This window comes from Octodon degus, unplaced genomic scaffold (assembly GCF_000260255.1).
Source record: "Octodon degus isolate 3935 unplaced genomic scaffold, OctDeg1.0 scaffold00213, whole genome shotgun sequence".
In the NCBI taxonomy this organism is placed as follows: Eukaryota; Metazoa; Chordata; class Mammalia; order Rodentia; family Octodontidae; genus Octodon; species Octodon degus.
This window is the reverse complement of record NW_004524789.1, coordinates 1,143,825-1,162,474: the sequence shown is the minus strand read 5'-3', so window position 1 is coordinate 1,162,474 and position 18,650 is coordinate 1,143,825.

Below are 18,650 nucleotides of genomic sequence, written 5' to 3'. Positions count from 1 at the left end.
CAACCACAGCCATGTACCCCACATGTTGTTTCTCCCCCAAATCCTAAAACAGACTAACGTGTAAGCCAAGGCACTACTGTTTTTGTTACAAGTTTTTTTCTTAAAGAGATGGTTTCATTGCTTTAGAGTATTTGAAAACCCTCCAAGCTGAAGAAACTCCTGAATTCCTCCCAGCTGTAGCATTCCATATTTCAGCCCCTGACTGGAAGGATGTGGGTGTGTCTGCCACAGCTGCCAGCAAGCTTCTAACCAGTTTCACAAATGTGCACCAGGAATCTGAGGCTTCCTCAGATATGAGCAGTCTACTAAGAGAAATTTTTCTTCCCTTAGGATGGTTAGCAATCTACTCAATTTGATCATTCCTTTGGGGGGAGATTGAACCCAGGCCCTTCACACGGAGCTATGTACCCACCCCTTTTTGATACTTTGAGACAGGATTTCTCTGAGTCTCTGACTTGCCCAGTGTGGTGGTTGATACAGCGTGCCAACTTGGGATGTCGGAAGCTTGGCTGGATCGGCCTGGCGGTTCCACTCGCTGGGGTGGCAGGTCCCGTCCCAGTGACTCAGCACAGAATGGGTACATGAAGGGGGTGAGGAAGGCTTCGTGCGCCCGCTTCCCTGGAGGAGCTTGATCCGTGCAGCCGCACCACTTCAGAGGAGCGCGGATCTTCGCAGTCCGCGGAGAAGGAAGAGAGAGGCTTCACAGCACCTGCTCCTCCCCTGCTCTTTGTTGTTTTCAGCCACCATCAACTACCGCTGTCTGCCTTGGAGCCAGCGGAGCACGGACTGGACGCTCCACTCACTGTGAGCTAAATACAGCTTTCCTTCCTCCATTCTGAGTATCGGGTATTTGTCCCAGCAATGAGAGAAAAGTAACTGAGCCACCCAGGCTGGGCTCAAACTTGAAATTCTCTTGGCTCAGCCTCCCAGAGTTCTGGAAGTATAGGGAAGCACTGCCACACCCAGAGTGTCACTGTGTTTTCTAATATCATATAATTGTCATATCATCTTTGGTACCCTGAACTGGTATCCAAATAGATCAAATAACTCACTGGGAGTTAAAGTCTATTCTGGCTCTGCATGAATAAAACTTTTCCAACCAGTTGCAGGTAGAGAAGTATAGCTAGCTAATAGATCAACCACGTAAAATCAGAGGCCAAGGGAGTGCCTGGTGTCTTCCTACTAATATTTGCAATAGGCAGGAGAAGGCAGAAGATACCCATAATGCTGGTTTTACTGTTCATGGAGCGAGATCAAAACAGGGACTACCACGGTGGGAAGTGGTGGGACCGAAGGCCGAGATGACAGATAGGCTCCTAGCACACTTCTAAATCCTGTGACATGGCATATTTCAAAATCTTATTATGAGTTCCTCATTTTAAACAAACACACAGAGAAAAACAAAACGCTTGCATAAAATGAGAAATTGTTACCAAGAAAAAAAACCTAAATAAGCCTGGTCACCCCAGTTTCTTTGTCAACCTAAAAATCATTAATTTTAAAGGTCACACAGTTAGAATAAAAAATTATTTTTTTAAAAGAATACAAATTGGTAATAGAAAAAAAGACAGCATTAGAAACAATACAAAATTTCACTAACAGGCGCTTGCTGGTTAGCTCAGTTGTTTAAGCGCCTGCTGGGGCAAAGCCAGTCAGGCACAGGGGACCGCAGTTTGATCCCCAGATCCCCAGATCCCCATGCCTTCCCAGACCCACCCTTAAGGAAGCCTGAGCCAGCCAAAACATAAATAAATAAATCCTTCAAAATTTCACTAAACAAAGTAATAAGAATTCAACAGTGATTCCTGTATTGCATGATGTTAACTTCAAATTAGTTGTTTAGGTTATTGTTTTGGCTTGTTTTTTTCTTTAGCCAAGATATTATTAATTCCCTACTACATTTGCATAGATAGTGCCTCCGACATGTGGGTCCTGGTAGCAGCTGCCTCGGTTACTCCGCAGGAACAGGAAAGCTGATTTTGCTGAGAACACGGACTCTTCACTTGAGCTTTCAGAGACCTGAATGAGGAATGAAATGGGTTAGAAGGCTTGATGCTTCTGTCTTACCCTGTGTCTGGCCCCACTGCTGACTTAATCTTTGAATCAGATTCTACTCAGCTCTGCACATGGACATGTTAATCATGTAAGAAATGTTTTGTCCAAGACTCCGACAGGGTGGGTTCAGCCTATTGCTTGTTGAGTTTCCTTTACCCAAGCCCTGTGCTTTTTCAGTAACCTAAGCACTAAAAGTCCTTCGCCCTCATCGAAAGACCAGAACATTGACGCAAGATGATGACCACAGCTGAAAGAGTAACTCGCCAGTTCCAGAGTACAGTCGACCTCCATGGACAAGGCTGGGAGGTTTTGCAGAGGATATGGTACCAGATGCAAGAAAATTCAACGGTCTCTAGGACAAGTTGACTATGATCATCCAGTGATTCAACTGTGTCAAATAAAAAAAAAAAAAAAACATCTTTTGAAACCCTGTCCTGGCCAGTGAAGATTACCGGGATGTAGCCCATTCCAGCAAATCGGTAAAAACCTTCTGCTGATGGTCAGCAACCTGATCTCTCGACTAACTGTTCTCTCTCTTCAGCCAAAGCCCCAGTGTGCTTGGGAGAAATTAAATACAAAGAAGCATAAGAACACATCAGTGAATATTCGTGTGGACCACAAGTGCTCTTGTGGGCTTTGTCCCATGTAAACTGAAGCCTTCCCACGCCCGCAGTACATCACACCCTGCTGTAGCTGCTCTTCATTCCCCTTCCACAGTCAGCTATGGAGAAAGTGACCTAGGAGACCGAGTGTCACACTGCCGTGATCAGGAGCGCGACCCCTTGTCCTCTGCCAGTATTTCCTTCTTCTTGCTTCACGACCGGCTGACATATTTTGCCCATCAGCTCTCAACTTAAATACCATTCCCCCGAGAGCCAGTCCAGCCTGAGTGGTCTCCCTTTGTTATCCTTATTTCCTTATTTATTTCCCCTCCAGCCTTTGTGGAGCAAACCCAAGGCCTCATAAAAGTTAAATGCATTTCACTGCTTGAGTTACTTCTCTGGCCCCAAACGAAACCCTCTCACAAGACAAATCGCACAGTACAATCGGCAACTGCTCTCTCAGACACTTGGACAACAATTGGTTTCAGTCATCGTCCCCCCCCCCCCGTCCTATCAGCCTTCGTGACGCATCTTAGATTTGGACCTGGACACTCTCTCCTGATGTGGACATGGATTTCCACATTAGTAGGATGTGTGTCAATCTAAGGTTAAAGACCTCTGGGTCTGCTGGCACTTCTGCCTGCACCGGTGCAAGGGCTTGTTCTGACTGCAAGATTCACCCCTGGGAGTTTCACTCACTCAAGCTGGTAAACCCAGTTTCCCTTTTCTGTGAGCCACAGAGTGGAGAATGCTGTCTTTTCCTCTTCTGCTCACCCTTCTTTCCCCTTCACTTCCCCAGAGTCCCACACTCCAGGCTCCCATCGTCCTCCAGTCCAGCCAAGGAAAACCTCAGAAGGACCTTCACATCTCCCAGCTCTTTTGGAAAACTCATGAAAACCATTCCAAATTTGCAATTTAAAAATATATTTGTGGGGCCAGGGAGATAGTTCAGAAGCATAAGCACCTACCTGGCAAGCACAGGGACCGGAGTTCGATCCCCAGCCCTGCCTGCCATGCAGGTCTCCGCGGGATCCCCAGGCGCACTGTCTCGGCCCTTGAACTGGGCATGGTGGTGCATGCCTGTAATCTCAGCACTTGGGAGGATGAACCAAGGGGACCCATGTGTGTTGGAGACCAGCCTGGCGGCTACAGAGGTGAACACAAGGCCAGCCCAAACTGTACAGCAAGACCCTGTCTCAGAAGAAAAAACAAAAGTTTGTAACTCCTGATTACAGAGACTCTCAGCTTCCTCGGTACTCCTCGTTTCCCTCACATTAGGATTTCGCACTGGTAATTAAATCCAACAGAATGCAGGACAGATGTTATGAGCTGTAACCTCCTTGGTGACCTCAAAATCACAACGTTTTGCTCCCTTATGGGACCTGCCAGAGCTGCTGCTTCATTTGCATACAAATCTGAGTTTCAGTGAACTTTCCTGCATCATTTCAGGCTCAGCACTCGCTGTTGCGTCCCACGATTACACAGCCACTCGCAAGACACAGCGGTCCCTCGCTTACGGCAGGGGTTACGCTGCGTCACCCCCGTGATAAGGGAAAATCAGCCACATAGTAACGTTATATTTATTTTAGTATTTATATCTATTTTAGGGCTTTATAAACCCTTCTCACACTCTTGTAAACCTTTCCCACATTTTTAAAAACACTTCTGGGGCCCAGGGAGATAGCTCAGTAGAATAAGTGCTTGCCTGGCAAGCACAGGGTCCTGAGTTCAATCCCCAGTACTGCAATAAAAAATAAATACACTTCTAATGTTCTTAACCAATTTCTAAACTCATAAACCTACATAATTTTAACGACATAAGTATACTATATGGTAGAGTATGTATTTATCTGCTAAAGAAATACATACTATAACAGGGTATTTTAATATCCTTTTAATATGTTAGAATTAACATTTTAACATATTTTTATATATTTTAATTTTAAATTTTTTAGGCAAAAATAATTAAAACCATAGATACTACCCATATAAATACAGTAGTTATACACTACCACAAAATCCCATGATACAGCAAAAACTCCAAGACAAATAATTTAGATTAGGGGCTGTGGAGATTGCTCGGCGGCTAAGCGCCTGCCTAGTAAGAGCGAAGTACCAGGTTCAATCCCTGGTGCCACATGTCATGCCAGCCCCAGGACCCTAGGTGTGCTCTGGTGGCCTCCCAAAGCGGGCATGGTGGCACAGGCCTGTGACTCTAGCACTGGGGAGGCTGAGACAAGAGTCCAAGCTGCACAGTGAACCCCTGTAGCAAAGAAAGAAGATTTTTAAGAAATAATGATAACTTAGGTTAATATTTTTTTGAAAACCTGCGAAACCGTGAGGCCGTGAAAGTTGAACTGTGAAATAGCAAGGGGCTGCTGCTCTTCACCTCAGTAGTGCTAGTCGCCCTGGTTTGCAGTGTTTAATGTACCATCAATAAGGGTTTCTTAACTTTTTAATACTTTGTCTTTTTTATTTTTTACTAAAATTCATGAAAGTAAATTTAGTATTTTTCCTAAGCAAAAGATTGGAACGTTCTAGAAATTTTACATCTTAAATTATGTAAGACTGTTAGCACTTTTTTATTCTTTTCTTCTCATCCTCATTATCACTTCTATAAAAGAGGGAAAACTGAAACCAAAAATTATATTTAGCACTAGGAAAGGAGTGTTTATGGGGAAAAGAAAATCAAACTCGATCAAAATGTACTTTGAAATTGGCGACATTTCTTTGAATAATGGATTTGATCAGGAAGTTCATCATCCTGTGAATTATGTTAATACAATTATACCCAGAAACAAATGAAGTACTAGATTTAGATTGGAAAAGTAGCCCTTAAAATCAACAGCTAAGAACACAAACAACACAATTTAAAAATGAGTGAGGGCTGGCCGATCGATAGCTCAGCAGATTAAAGCACTTGCTTAGGCAGACAAAGAAGCCAGGGGTTTGATCCCCAGCCCGCCATACTGGCCCCACCCCTGGGGCGTGCTGTGACAGCAATTGAGACTAGGTGTGGTGGCACACGCTGGTAATCCCAGCACTTGGGAGGCTGAAAAACAGGAAAGATCACTACAAATCCGATCTGTGTAGTGAGACCCTATAGACTTTGTACTACATACATTAAAAAAAAAATAATAATAAATATGAGTAAAAGAGCTTCAAAGGCACTTATCCAAAGAGAATAAACAGATGGCACATAAGCATATGAAAAGATGTTCCCTATTATGTAGCATGAGAGAAATGCAAATTAAAATAACAACGGGATTTTACTGCATATCTGTTAGAATAACTGAAGTCTAAAACAGTGACAACATTAACTGCTGGTAAGGGTGTAGAGCCACTGGAACTCACTTTCCTACCTCTCATTCCTTGTTGATAGGAATGCAAAATGTCACAGCCACTTTGGATGACAGTTGTCAATTTCTTAGGAAACCAAACATATTTTTACCATTTCATACAACATTTAAAGTCCCTGGTACAGAAAAAAAATAAAATAAAAGTTCCTGGTACAGTATTTACTTAAAAGGAATTCAAAATTTATATTTACACAAAGACCTGCACATTGATGCTTACAGCACTTTAATTCATAATTGCTGAAAGTTGGAAGAGACTAAAATATTTCTCAGTACACAAACAGATAAATATACTGTGGTACATCTAGACAACAGAATACTGTTCAGTACTTGAGATACAAGCCGTGAAAAGATACAGAAGAAGCTTAGGTGCACTTGACCAAGTTAAAGAAGCCAATGTGAAAAGGCTGTACTCTCTATGATTTCTAGCCATACGTCACTTCTACAAATTGCGGAGATTCTAAAAAGATCAATGACCGAGCGTTGAAGGGAAGGGAGAGATAAATAGAGGCAAAGGATTTTGGGGATAATAAAAGTACTTTGTATTTTACTGCAATGATAGTTGCATGTCATTTTACATTTTTCCAAATCCATAGAAAGTACAATACCAAAAGTGAACCCTAACATGAACTATGGACACTGGGTGATAAAGAAATATCAATACATGTTTAACAATTTCAACAATTGTTTCACTCTGGTGGAGTTACGGATAATGGAGTAGATTATTTATGTATGGGGGCAAAAGACACAAAGGAAATCTCTGTACCTGTCAGTCAATTTTCCTATGAATTTAAAAGTGCTGTAAAATACAAAGTTTGCTTCTAAAAAAAAAATCCTTCTATGTTTTAAAAAAGACTACATAATTGTTACTCAAGATGAAAATCACTATCACATATTAATGAAAGGAAAAATTTAGTGTATTACTAATTAGGTTCTAACAAACACAAAAAAGCTTATTTGATGAAGCGCAGCATCTAATCATCTCCACAGAAGACATTAGCCTTCAAAATCATCGGAGACGCTTACAGATTTACAACCATCAGTGAAACAATACAGCATGGCATGGGAGTTTCCAACTTGTCAAGTATGAAGACGTATTTTCAACATCAAAAATATTTTCAGAATGTCTCTTTATTACAGGTTTCATTTATTAATAATTTTGCTAAAAGAAAAAAACAACATATTTGGCCTACGGAAGGCATCTAAAAGTGAACCAAGAGGCCAGATAGAATTAGATCTTTGCTGCTGGGTGATAGCTCAGTGGCTTAAGTGCCTGCCTGGCAAGCACAAGGTCGTGAGTTAGGTCAGGACCTTTTTTTTGGTAAAAAAAAAAAAAAAAAGGAAAAAGAAAAAAAAAAGAATTAGATCTTTGCCCAGCTGAGATCAAGGATACTATCCCTACCAATCAGTCTCCAAAAACTAAAGACATAAAAGAAGAAAACAAGTATGCACTTTAAGGAAGTGAAATCCTTGAGTAACCGGAACCCTTTCATGGAATTAAGAGAAAGCCAGTTGAGTGTCACTTTCTTGCTTCCAAGCACATCCTCTGTAGGGATCCATTCGTCTCAGTCAGATTGGATCTAGCTGGGGAGATACAGTGGCAGGAATGAGAAAGACAGACAAGAAGACAAAAGCTGGGCTGGGTGGTCACCAGTCTGCCTGATGGGCAAGACTTACACGTACCAACACAACAAAACATATGTTTATTTATAGTTTTCGCAAAGTTAGTAACATATAATACAAGGAGCCATACTGAGTCATGAGGGCTCTATCTTCACAGGCTAATGAAATAGAATTAATGGGTTATTAAAGAGGCCAGCTTTGTTATTGAAAACACAGTCTCTGTCTTACCACCAGTGTTAGCTTTCCCTCAATGGAAAAATATATCTGACACCCAGACAGTAAAGGAGAAAAAGTCTGATTTGGCTCATGGTTTTGGGGTTTCAGTCCCTAGTTGGCTAGTGCCACAGCAGAAATGGCGTAGTGGAAGGGGAGTGTGGAGAAACACAGCTGCTCATCGCCTGTGGCAGCCAGGAAGCAGCGAGGGGCTTGGGAGCTTGGGAGGGGTATATGCCCTCCCAAGTAATCCACCAGTGACCCGCCTCCTCCCACCAAGCCCCGAAACGCAGGAGTCTGGGGGGGATGTTTTATATCTACACTGTAACAGTGCTCGCCTGGCCTTATTGCTAAGAATCACCAACTCTTTAAAAAAATTCTTTTTTTCATTTTGAAAGTCATCAACTCTTAACAGTCCCAGCACTGCTGAAAAAATCCAAGTCCAAAGTCTCCTTAGCTGTGAGCCTGTGTAAAAATTTAAGACAGCTAAATGCTTCCAATATATAAGATGTGATCAAAATAGAAGTGAATGTTTAAAATTTTTAAGTAAACTATTACAATAAAAGACACATTGTACTGTATTCCCTTCAAACTAATCCCTGTCTTCAAACATTTATCCGATCATTCTTGCCACTTTCTGGAATAGTTCTGGAATGGTTCTTCCATGAGCATCTTTGCGAAGTGTAATAAAAATATGATGACTATTACTGCCTTTCTGTCAAACAGAAAGACAGTCTCACAAAAACAGTATAGTGTGTCCTGATCTACCTTAGTCACTGGGTGTGACACCACATGATTTCTGCTTCTTCCCCAGAATGTACTGCAAAAGGTAAATGTTTTGAACTGATTTAGGAAAGCATGGCAGCAACAGCACAAGTAAACATGTGAGAGAAGACTTCCAGGACTGCTCAGAAAATGACAAGAACAATGGGACCAATGTGTTTAATTTGGCTCATGGCTTTTTGTTTCTACCCATGATTGGCTGGCTCCAAGGCAGGAATGGTGCAGCAAACAGGCATAGTGGGCACAACTTGTTCATTTCATGACAGCTAGCAGGGAGGGAAGGAGGGAGAGAAGACAAGGTGGGAGGGAGAGAGGGAGGGAGGGAGAGAGAGAGAGAGAGCTAGAGAGTCAGGGGCAAGAACACAGTCTTCCAGGTCACATACCAGTGACCTGCATCTTCCAACCAGCCTTCACCTCTAAACACATGACGCCTGGGAGACATTTTGGATCTAGAGCACAGCATCAAGTGATGTACTTCTCTATGTTATAATGTAGCAGGAAAGCTTTCACCAAATGCCAAGCCAATGTTGGTACCACGGCCAAATGTTTAAGAACCAGTTAAATCATTTGGCTAGAGTGCAGTAGTCTTCTTTAAAGTTTGTTGTCTTAGTTTAGACAAGTGTTTGATTTCTACTCACACAAAGTCAAGTAATAAAAATATCTCCTTGCTAGAGTTACATGGAGAGAAAACATTCTCTCAGGCTTTCACAGAGAGCAAACTGGTCAAGGAATGGCCATGACTCATCCACATGGCTGACACTGACAAAGGATCTGCAAACTGCCATACAGGGTAAGAGGATAAATCCTGAGGGGACTTGACTGACCTTCTCAGATACAAAAGTTACATTTCCTGTTATACAGGTCTTGCTTTATCTTGGTCTTAACCATCCAGCAGAAAAGTATAAAAACGAGGTATAAAAAGTAAAGCCATATTAATATGCTGAGCTGTGAAAGGCTTAAGTCAACAACTTCTGACATTGCCAGTCCTACGGATAACCCACTAGTATTATGGACTACTGGACTATATTGGAGTATTTTGCTGAATTCATGCACTTACAATATTTAAATGGCAATGGAATACCCATCTCTAAGAAAAATAAACAGAAAAAGGGAATACAAAGGAAGGACCATTTTGTATCTATACATACAAAATAGGATAGATATACGGCTACTTTCTCTTAATTTAATGAGAAGAAAGATTTGTACTAATAGTATTTGGATAAGATATCATGTCTGCATCTTGTACTATGAATAACCACTAAGAAGATAGCAATATGCAATGTATTAATTATTGAAACTGTCATATTAATCGGCTTTGAAACTGTCTCACTGCTATCTGTTTCTCAATAAAATTAATTAAAAAAAAACAATGGTGAGACAGAAAAAAAAATATCTCCTTGTTGACAGGAAATCATGCAATCCTTTAATGTGACGTGTCACCCACTGATCACAGGGTTTACAAAGAAGCAAACAAAGGCCAAGAGGTAGAGTTGAAAGAATGAGCAGAGTGTGGTAGAAGAGGAGTGGACGTGTGGAAGCATGCGGGTCAGACGTACGTGGGGAGGAGAGTGGTGGACTGAGCAGATGTGTGAATTACAGAGCGAGACTCTGTCTCACAATAAATAAAATAAAATTAAATTAAATAAAAATTATTAAGACGCACTACGTATATCTAATACTATGTGTTGCAAATGTGTATTAACTTTAAAACATGTTGGAGAGCAGGCAAGATAGGGGACTACACACCTGCTTAGGCAGGCTCAGGGACCCGAGTTTGGTTCCTGGCACCACATGCTGTGCCAGCACCGCCTCCAGGTGCACTGAGCAGTGTACCGAGCTGGGCGTGGTGGCGCACGCCCGTAATCCCAGCGCTGGGGAGGCTGCAAACAGGAGGAGCACTACGAGTCTGAGCTGCGTAGTGAGACTCTGCACACACAGAAAAGGTATTGGGACAAGAAAGATGATGGAGGGCTGGCCAGACAGCTCAGCGGATTAGGGTGCCTGCTTAGGCAGACACAGGGCTGGGAGTTGGATCCCTGGCGTGCCATGCCGGCCCTGCCCCAGGGGTGTGCTGAGATGGCAACTGAGACTGGGCATGGAGGTGCACGCCCGTAATCCCAGCGTTTGGGAGGCTGAAAAACAGGAGGATCATTATGAGTCCGATCTGTGTAGTAAGACCCTGTACACCCTATAATAAACACATTGGAAAAAAAAGGAAAAAAAGAAAGAAAGATGATGGAGGGAGGAGTGTTGAGGCCGACATGGGGAGCTCCTAAAGTCAACTCCTATGTTGTTGGTGGTGAAAGTCAAACCCAGCCTGCTTTGCAACCATAAAATCCTCCAGGGGCTATGATGGCAGCACAGAGGTCCCCTGGAAATGGGGGTGGGATGGGTCCCAGAGTGGGGGACAAGATGAAGGCTGTTGGGGATCGAATGCAGCCTTAGATCCTCTCCCCTGCTGCATGCTACTGAGAGTCCCCTCACCATCCTGTCAGAAGTCTGAACACTCATTCTCTGAAGAGAGTTCAGTGGGGCAGTTGGGGACTGATGGCCAGACTCCAGCATAGATAAAAGTATCTTTCTCAGACAGGAAATAAAGGCGTGGCTGGATTCTGAGTGTGTAGACAACCAGCTCTCTTCCTCTGTTCAGCATCTAAAATACTACTAGCTAAGGCTTTCCATTTATGGACCAAGGCCAGGTCAAACTGCGATGAGCATCACAAATTGGCCCAGTCAGGTCTTCCTAAAGTAACACTCAACTATCGGGCCAAAGAGCTCTAAGTGTGAACCTGTCCTTGGCTCTGAAGGGCGATAGCTCCTACATGTATTTGCTATACAAACTTCCTTTAAAAAGGTAATCTGTAACAAAGGGGAAAGAACCGCCTTGCTAGAGGGACAGCCAAAGGAAAGACCTCTAAGAATTTTAAAATAAAAACTAATAAACAAATAGCATGACCTCCACAGCCTACACACTCAGAAAACTCCATGCACGCCCTTCACTGCACGCACTTACAACAGCTGTAAGCACGGTTTACTTGTTTCCCGCTCGTCTCTCCTCTACGGAGCTGTCCGCAGGAAGGCAGGGCCGGGTGTGTTCGGGTCACTGATACGGAACATTATGACATAATAGAAGCACATGTTCATTAATTATTAAGCTTGAGTACACTAGCGACACAATCAGAAATCTGTGTGACAGGTTACTGACATAGCAAAGCACAATATATCTTAAGATGACTTCCTGTTTATCCAGTACTTGTTATTTTACAAAGCACACTCAAAACATTACTTCATGAATCTTTGAATTAGATGAAGAGGTTAAAGAGACATGACCAAGACCATCGGGCCTTTTCTCTGGGCATTCATTGTTCTGGCCCCTTCATTAGGTCTTTTTATCTATGCAAATACAGAGGAGACAAGGTCAAAAGCAGAACAGAGTAGACAAGGTCAAAAGTTAAATTAACTTTTTAAAATTCATTTAAATTAGGGCCAGGGAAATAGCTTAGTGGACTAAGCCTGCTTAGGCAAGCAAGGGACCGGGGTTCGATCCCCGGCACCAGTTGCTGCACGGGCCCCACTCCCAGGTGTGCTGAGACCGCGTGTGGTGGTGCATGCCCGTAATCCAGCACTCGGGAGGCTGAAACACAGGAGGATCACTGAGTCTGAGCTGTGTAGTGAGACGCTATACCACATACATTAAAATAATAATAATAATAATTAATTTAAATGAAAAGTTGAACATCAGTGAAAATTTTTTTTCATTTTATATATATATGTATTCCAGTGAAGATCAATGACTACAACTCAATTTTCAACATTTTGTGAATTAAACATAACAATACTTTAAATATTTACACTTAAAATATGCAATATCTATATTGTTTTACTCACAGAACACAAATGAGGTAGTATTATTTCTCTTTTAAATATGATGAAATTGAGGTTTTGAGTGACTTAACTGATAGGAAGAAATCACACCGCTAATTATCCCGTTAATTAAAGCACAGGTGAGGGCTGGGGATACAGCCCAGCGGCGTAAGTGGCCAGCTGGCGAGCGCGAGGTCCTGAGCTCCGTCCCAGTACAGAAAGCGTGAAGAAGTACGCATGCGGCAGACGGGGACTGTGCGCCGCCCGCTCGCCTAGGACCACACAGTCTCTGCAGTCACCCAGAGCTCTGCTTTCTTTTTTGTCAGTACATGTTGCGGCCGTGACGACTCCGTCCATCGCGGGAAGTCAGCACTGGCGCGCAGCTCGTCTTGATTCCTCTGTCAGGCCTTTCTCCTCTTTCTGCCTCTTGGTCCTCTTCCCTTTTGCAACAACCAGCTCCCCATTTCCTCTAAATCTTTTATTTTGCTCCTTAATTTATTTATACTTTAGGTTTATCGGATAAGGGAAACCCTGCAATTTTTAAACTTGCGCATTAGATCTATTTTACTGAACGTTGCGGTCTCAGGATCCCCACATGTCCCCATGAAGGACGCAGCTTCTCTAACACGTTTTGCTGCGTGTTTATCTCTTACTTTGACTTACTGTGTCAAATCGAGTGATATTAAGAAACTGTTTCCTAAAATAAGCCGATTCACCTAAGAAATGATTGGCATATAAACTCATAGCAACTATAACGCGCACATTTGTTTTTAGAATTTAGATTTTTCTCTGTAGTGTACTAGTTGTCCTATGTAATAAGAATTAGACCAAAACAAGCATCAAAATTTGAACATTGCAATCTGGTTTCAGCCTGTACTTTAGTATGTCATAGTATAGCAGATTAATACATTCAGACAAGTAGAATTTAAAAAAAAATTGTTTCTATCTTTCATACATTATTTCAATGTTTTACATATAATTTCATGTAAAGAGAACATTTCTTATTTGTGACATTCATTTTGTGCTTATTACCTGTTGCTTTACAGGGTAATCTTTGTAGATATTGAACTTCACACCCACGTGTAATTTGCATTAGGATGTGGCTCTGTCCTGAGGCTTACGGTGCTCCTTGCTCAACCTCTCTTTGCATCTAAAGCCTCAGTTCGTTGTCTGCTTCTCTCCATCTAAAGCTACTCGCAGCGTTAGCATGACTCTGTTGCCAGAGAATCTACCTGAGGTATGAACAAATTAAAGTCTTTCCAAAATCAGCGTTTGGAGCTCATCCTGACAGTACAGCAAGGCTGAGGAGTGCTGCAGGTTTGGTATCTGGTCACCCACTCCCAGTCTGGCGTCCAGAATGCTCTCATGTGCAGAACTATTCTGTACTTTGTAACTGTTCCCCTGCTCCCAATCTAATAACTTTTTATAATATCTCTGTGTCTCCCGGGTTTGGTGGAAGTGGGGGAGGCAAACGAGGTAGAGACTGGCTTTTCCCTAAGGGGAAATCTGGAGTGTGAGTTACAGCTCAGACCTGTCCTCTCCTGAGGCTGGAGAGCTGGATTGTTTTCCTGCACACTCTGACAGTTATGGGTTAGGAGCTGCCTTGGAGGAGCCAAAAGCCCCGGCCCTGTGCCTGCCAGCAAAGCAGCTGCAGCATGAGAACAGTAGGTCCTCCGAGGAGTGATCGCAGGCAAGCACGGTGAAAGGGGGTAGAAGAGTGAACTACAGGAGGAGCAAATGTGACATGATGGCATCTGGACAAAGCCCTTATGAGGCTGTGTGCTGCATTTCTATCTGTTAAAAGCAGTGCACAGAGGAAAACCTTAGGAAACAGGGTACCCTCCACATAGCCTGGGACAGTGGGTGTGGATGGCCCAGCACCTATCTGCAATGGATGCAGCTAATGTTACAGAAAGAAAAGGTGGGGTGATATGAACATGGAGGAAGAACGCGTGAGAAAAGGCACTGGAGTTGCACTGGGAAGCATCCAAGCTAATAGGGAGCTGTGGAGGAGACAAGGGTCAGCGTCACAGAGGATGGCAGCGTGAGCATTTCTGAATGCACCCCAGTCACCGAGATCCCCAAAGAATCAAGATGAAGAAGGGTGCAAAGATACTGCTGAAATTCTTTGCACTGAACCTCAGCTAGGGGAATACAATTTTATGACACATTGGTGTGGCTCGGGAAAAGACAAATGCTAACCTCATTTTTTCACTACAATACTCTTCTGCTATCACTGTGTCCAAACAAGAGCTAGCAGTATTAAGGCTGGTGAGACAGCTCAGTGGACTGAGTGCCTGCTTAGGCAAGTGAAGGGACCGGGGTTCAGTCACCCAGCATCACATGCTGCGCCGGCCCCACCCCTGGGAACCCTGAGCCAGCCACCAAGACCTGGCATAGTGGTGCACGCCTGTAATCCCAGTGCTGGGGAGGCTGAAAACAGGAGGATCACGAGTCTGAGCTACGTAGTGAGACTCTCTACCAAATGCATTAAAAAAAGAGAGAGAGACCTAACAGTATTATCCCACTTACCAATTAAAAAACCCCCAAACCCTAAGATATTAGATACAATTTTCCAGCAAGTCTGTGTAGTGTGTGCTTCAGCTTGCTCATTTTAGAAAAGCATTCTACATTAAATGCTGCATTAGAAGGTATCTTACTAATTTTCCTTGTCACTGGGAAAAGATACCTGACATTCACAACTTGAAGGAGGACAAGTCTGTTCTGGCTTGCAGTTTTAGTCTATGGTTAGCTCCAGGGCAGACAGGACAGCAGAGAAGCATGGCAGAGGAAGAGGTGCTCCACCCACACCATCCAGGAAAGGAAGGCGAGAGGAGCCAAGGACAGAAAGCTCCCTCTGAGTTACGCCACAAGTGAGCCACCTCCAACCAGTCCCTGCCTTCTAGAAGCACATTCAGCCACTGAACTCATCCAGTCACCTTCCACACATGAGATTTGGGGTACGCTTTAGATTTAAACCATGACAGATGGACACAAAGAGGACAAAGCAAACAAACAAGAACCAGATTCATGCCAGTGTTAGCCACAAGATTCAGGTAAAAAAAAAGCAAACAACAAAAGTTTCAGGTCAGTGGACACTGGTGAGAAGGAAGGAGAAAGGGATTTGCAAGGGGTAAATATGCATCTATCTATCTATCTATCTATCTATCTATCTTTCTATCTATATCTGATACATTGTATAACAACTACCCAAATAAATAAATTGGAATAAATATAAGCTTTGGTGTTTCCCTCTCTTGTGCTGAAGGATGATCTGGGGCTCTTGCACTTTATTTGGGACGCTGTGGGAAGATGTTGAAGGCCTGAACTGACCGAGGAGTTGAAGAGTAAAATCTCAGCTAGAGAGATAAGTGGTGGCTGAATGTGGGGTTGTACATAGTAACAAGCATTTGAATGATTTTTGTGTTCCTGGAAAAGTTGTTTCATTTCCTGTTCTGCAGTTCCTAAGCGATCTTTAACTGGACTGCTATCCCAAGTTTTCACTCCCCAGTTGGGTGTGTGAAATAAAGAATCAATCAGTATGCATTCCAATAAAGTTTTTTAAAAGCACTTCTGTGTCAGACACCATGCCAGACAGCTAAGTAAGACATGGGCCATGTCCTCCAAGGGCAGCTTGTTCTTATAATCCGATGAGAACAGCTAATGTTTGCTGAGCCCTTTGCTCACGCCAGGTCTGCATGATCTCATTAGCATCCCTGTGAGACAAGTAGCATTCCCACCCACAGGGTCTAGCGGAAGGACCGGAAGCTTCCAGAGTAAGTGGCCTGAGGCTAAGTACGGCTCAGCAAAGGTCGGGAGCCTGCACAGGACAATTATGAAGTCTGTATGCCTCATCACTGGGTTTCGCAGCAAAAATCAACGGAAAAGGTTCTGTGGGAATCTAGAAGAAAAACTTACTGGCTCTAGAGGATTCAGTGAAGGTTTCAAAGACAAAGATTATTGAGCACAATTTTAAAGGACAGGTGGCAAGGAATATTCTAAAAAAGTTTCGACAGAGGTAAGGGAGCATGTCCTACACAAGTAGATCTGTGTGTTTTGGTGATGGGTATGTTTGGAGCAGTGTCGGGAGTGGGTCGGGCAGGAGAAGTAGGAAGCTGAATGGGAGGTGCTCAGGAGGAGGGGAAACTTCCCAGTAATCTCTTGGTAGCTCTAGAATGATGCGTGCCAGGTTTTCCTGGGGCATCACTTGCGCACACCTCCTTGTAACTGGTGGAAGAAGTGGATACAAGTAGGATACACTTAACTACAAATTTAAGCTGCTCTTTGATTTAGGAAGTAGTTACTTATAAACTGTGCTAAACTAAACTAAGAAGCACTTCAGTGGAATAAGTGCTTGTCTGGCAAGCACAGGTCCTGAGCTTGATCCCTGCAAAGAAAACAAAAAACAAAAATACAGTACCTTTCTCCTTGTAGTCATATAGTAATCATTTCATATTTATACTTGTTGTGTGGCAGCTCAAAATCTTCTCAGAATACATAGATTGTATCTTTTAATTTCAATCAAGCTTTTAATTCTATCAAGAGGGTGATATTGGAAGATTATGAAAGGATTATCAGAAATGATATATAGGGTTGGCCAAATAGATCAGAGGATTAAAGCGCCTGCAAGCAGGCACAGTTCAATCTCGGGACCTGTTTGTAATCCCAGCACTTGGGAGGCCGTAAACAGGCATATCACTACGAGCCTGATCTAGTAGTAAGACCTGCAGACCCTTCCCTAAAATACAGAAAAAATAAAAATAAATTTAAAAAAAGAAATGATATATAATTGTTACATGTATCTCGATGGGAACCATATGTAGAGTGTCATCAAGGTGACAATTGTAAACAGATTCTGACTCAAACTGTTGTAAAGCATTCCCAAGTTAGGGAGACATTACATGTTGCAGAATAAATAAGAAAATAATGGGGGCGGAGATCTAAAACCAGAAGTAGATGCAGCAGCCAATGTAAACAGAATTGGTGGCATGCCAAGGTGAAATGAAAGTGATTTAGTGAAAGTGTAGCTTTAAGATTTATATAGTGATTAGATCTTACCGGGAGAACAATTGTGCAATAGCAAGTATAGAACAGAAGAACACAGTGGGTGAAATAACTAGGTTCTAGCTCTGGTGCGGTCAGGTAGCAGTTAGGCTACGTTGGAAAAACCATCTAGCCTCAGCTTATTCTTCTACAAAATAGATGTAGTACTCCTGAGAAGCCTGGACTTACACACAGTAAAAGAATAAACATGTTATTGATTTATACCCAGTTATGTCCCTGTCCAAACAGTATGTGTGTTACTCTGTTATGTTTTTCTACAAGGTTTACACACACTCTCTCTCTCTCTCTCTCTTTCAATTTTTATGTATCTAGTACAGATCTACAGGGTCTGCAAGGTGTCACTACCCAGCTCGGACTCGTAGTGCTTTTCCTATCTCAGCCTCCCAAGCGCTGGGATTACAGGCATGCGCCACCACCACGCCTAATCTCAATTGCCATCTCAGCGCACGCACACGGGGGAGCGCACCCTGCGCTCTGCCTAAGCAGGCGCTTTAGTCTGCTGAGCTATCTGGCCGGCCCAGGCTTATCTTACCTTTTTATTTTAATTTTTTAAGTATTTGGTACAGGGTCTCACTACGCAGCTCGGACTCGTAATGATCCTCCTATTTTCAGCCTCCCAAGTGCTGGGATTACAGGTGTGCACCACCATGCTAGGTCTTGGTGGCCGCGGGCATGTGGTGCTGGGAATCGAACCCGCCCGCTCCCTGTGGTTAGCCTAAGCAGGCGCTTAGTCCACTGATCTAGCTCTCCGTCCCCCACAAGGTTTAGCCTCAACAGGACAGCATACATATTTGTTGGGTGAATAAACAAATATATTAAAAGCAATCTTTCAACTTTTTACGGCCTAGGTTGTGTGTGCATATTTTAATTAAAGCTGAATTTTTTTCTCATATTTAAAAAATGTTTTATTTTATTTATTATATTCTCTTTTTTTAAAAAATGCTTTAAATTGGTAGTCTTTCACAAGTGAGCGGCAGCGTCCGGGACTCCGACCGGAACACCCTCGCGGGCTCAGAACGTTCTCGTCGTCGCAGCGGAGTCTACCTGGCCCGCGGCGGCCCGGAAGAGCGCGCGGCCGCGGCACTGCAGC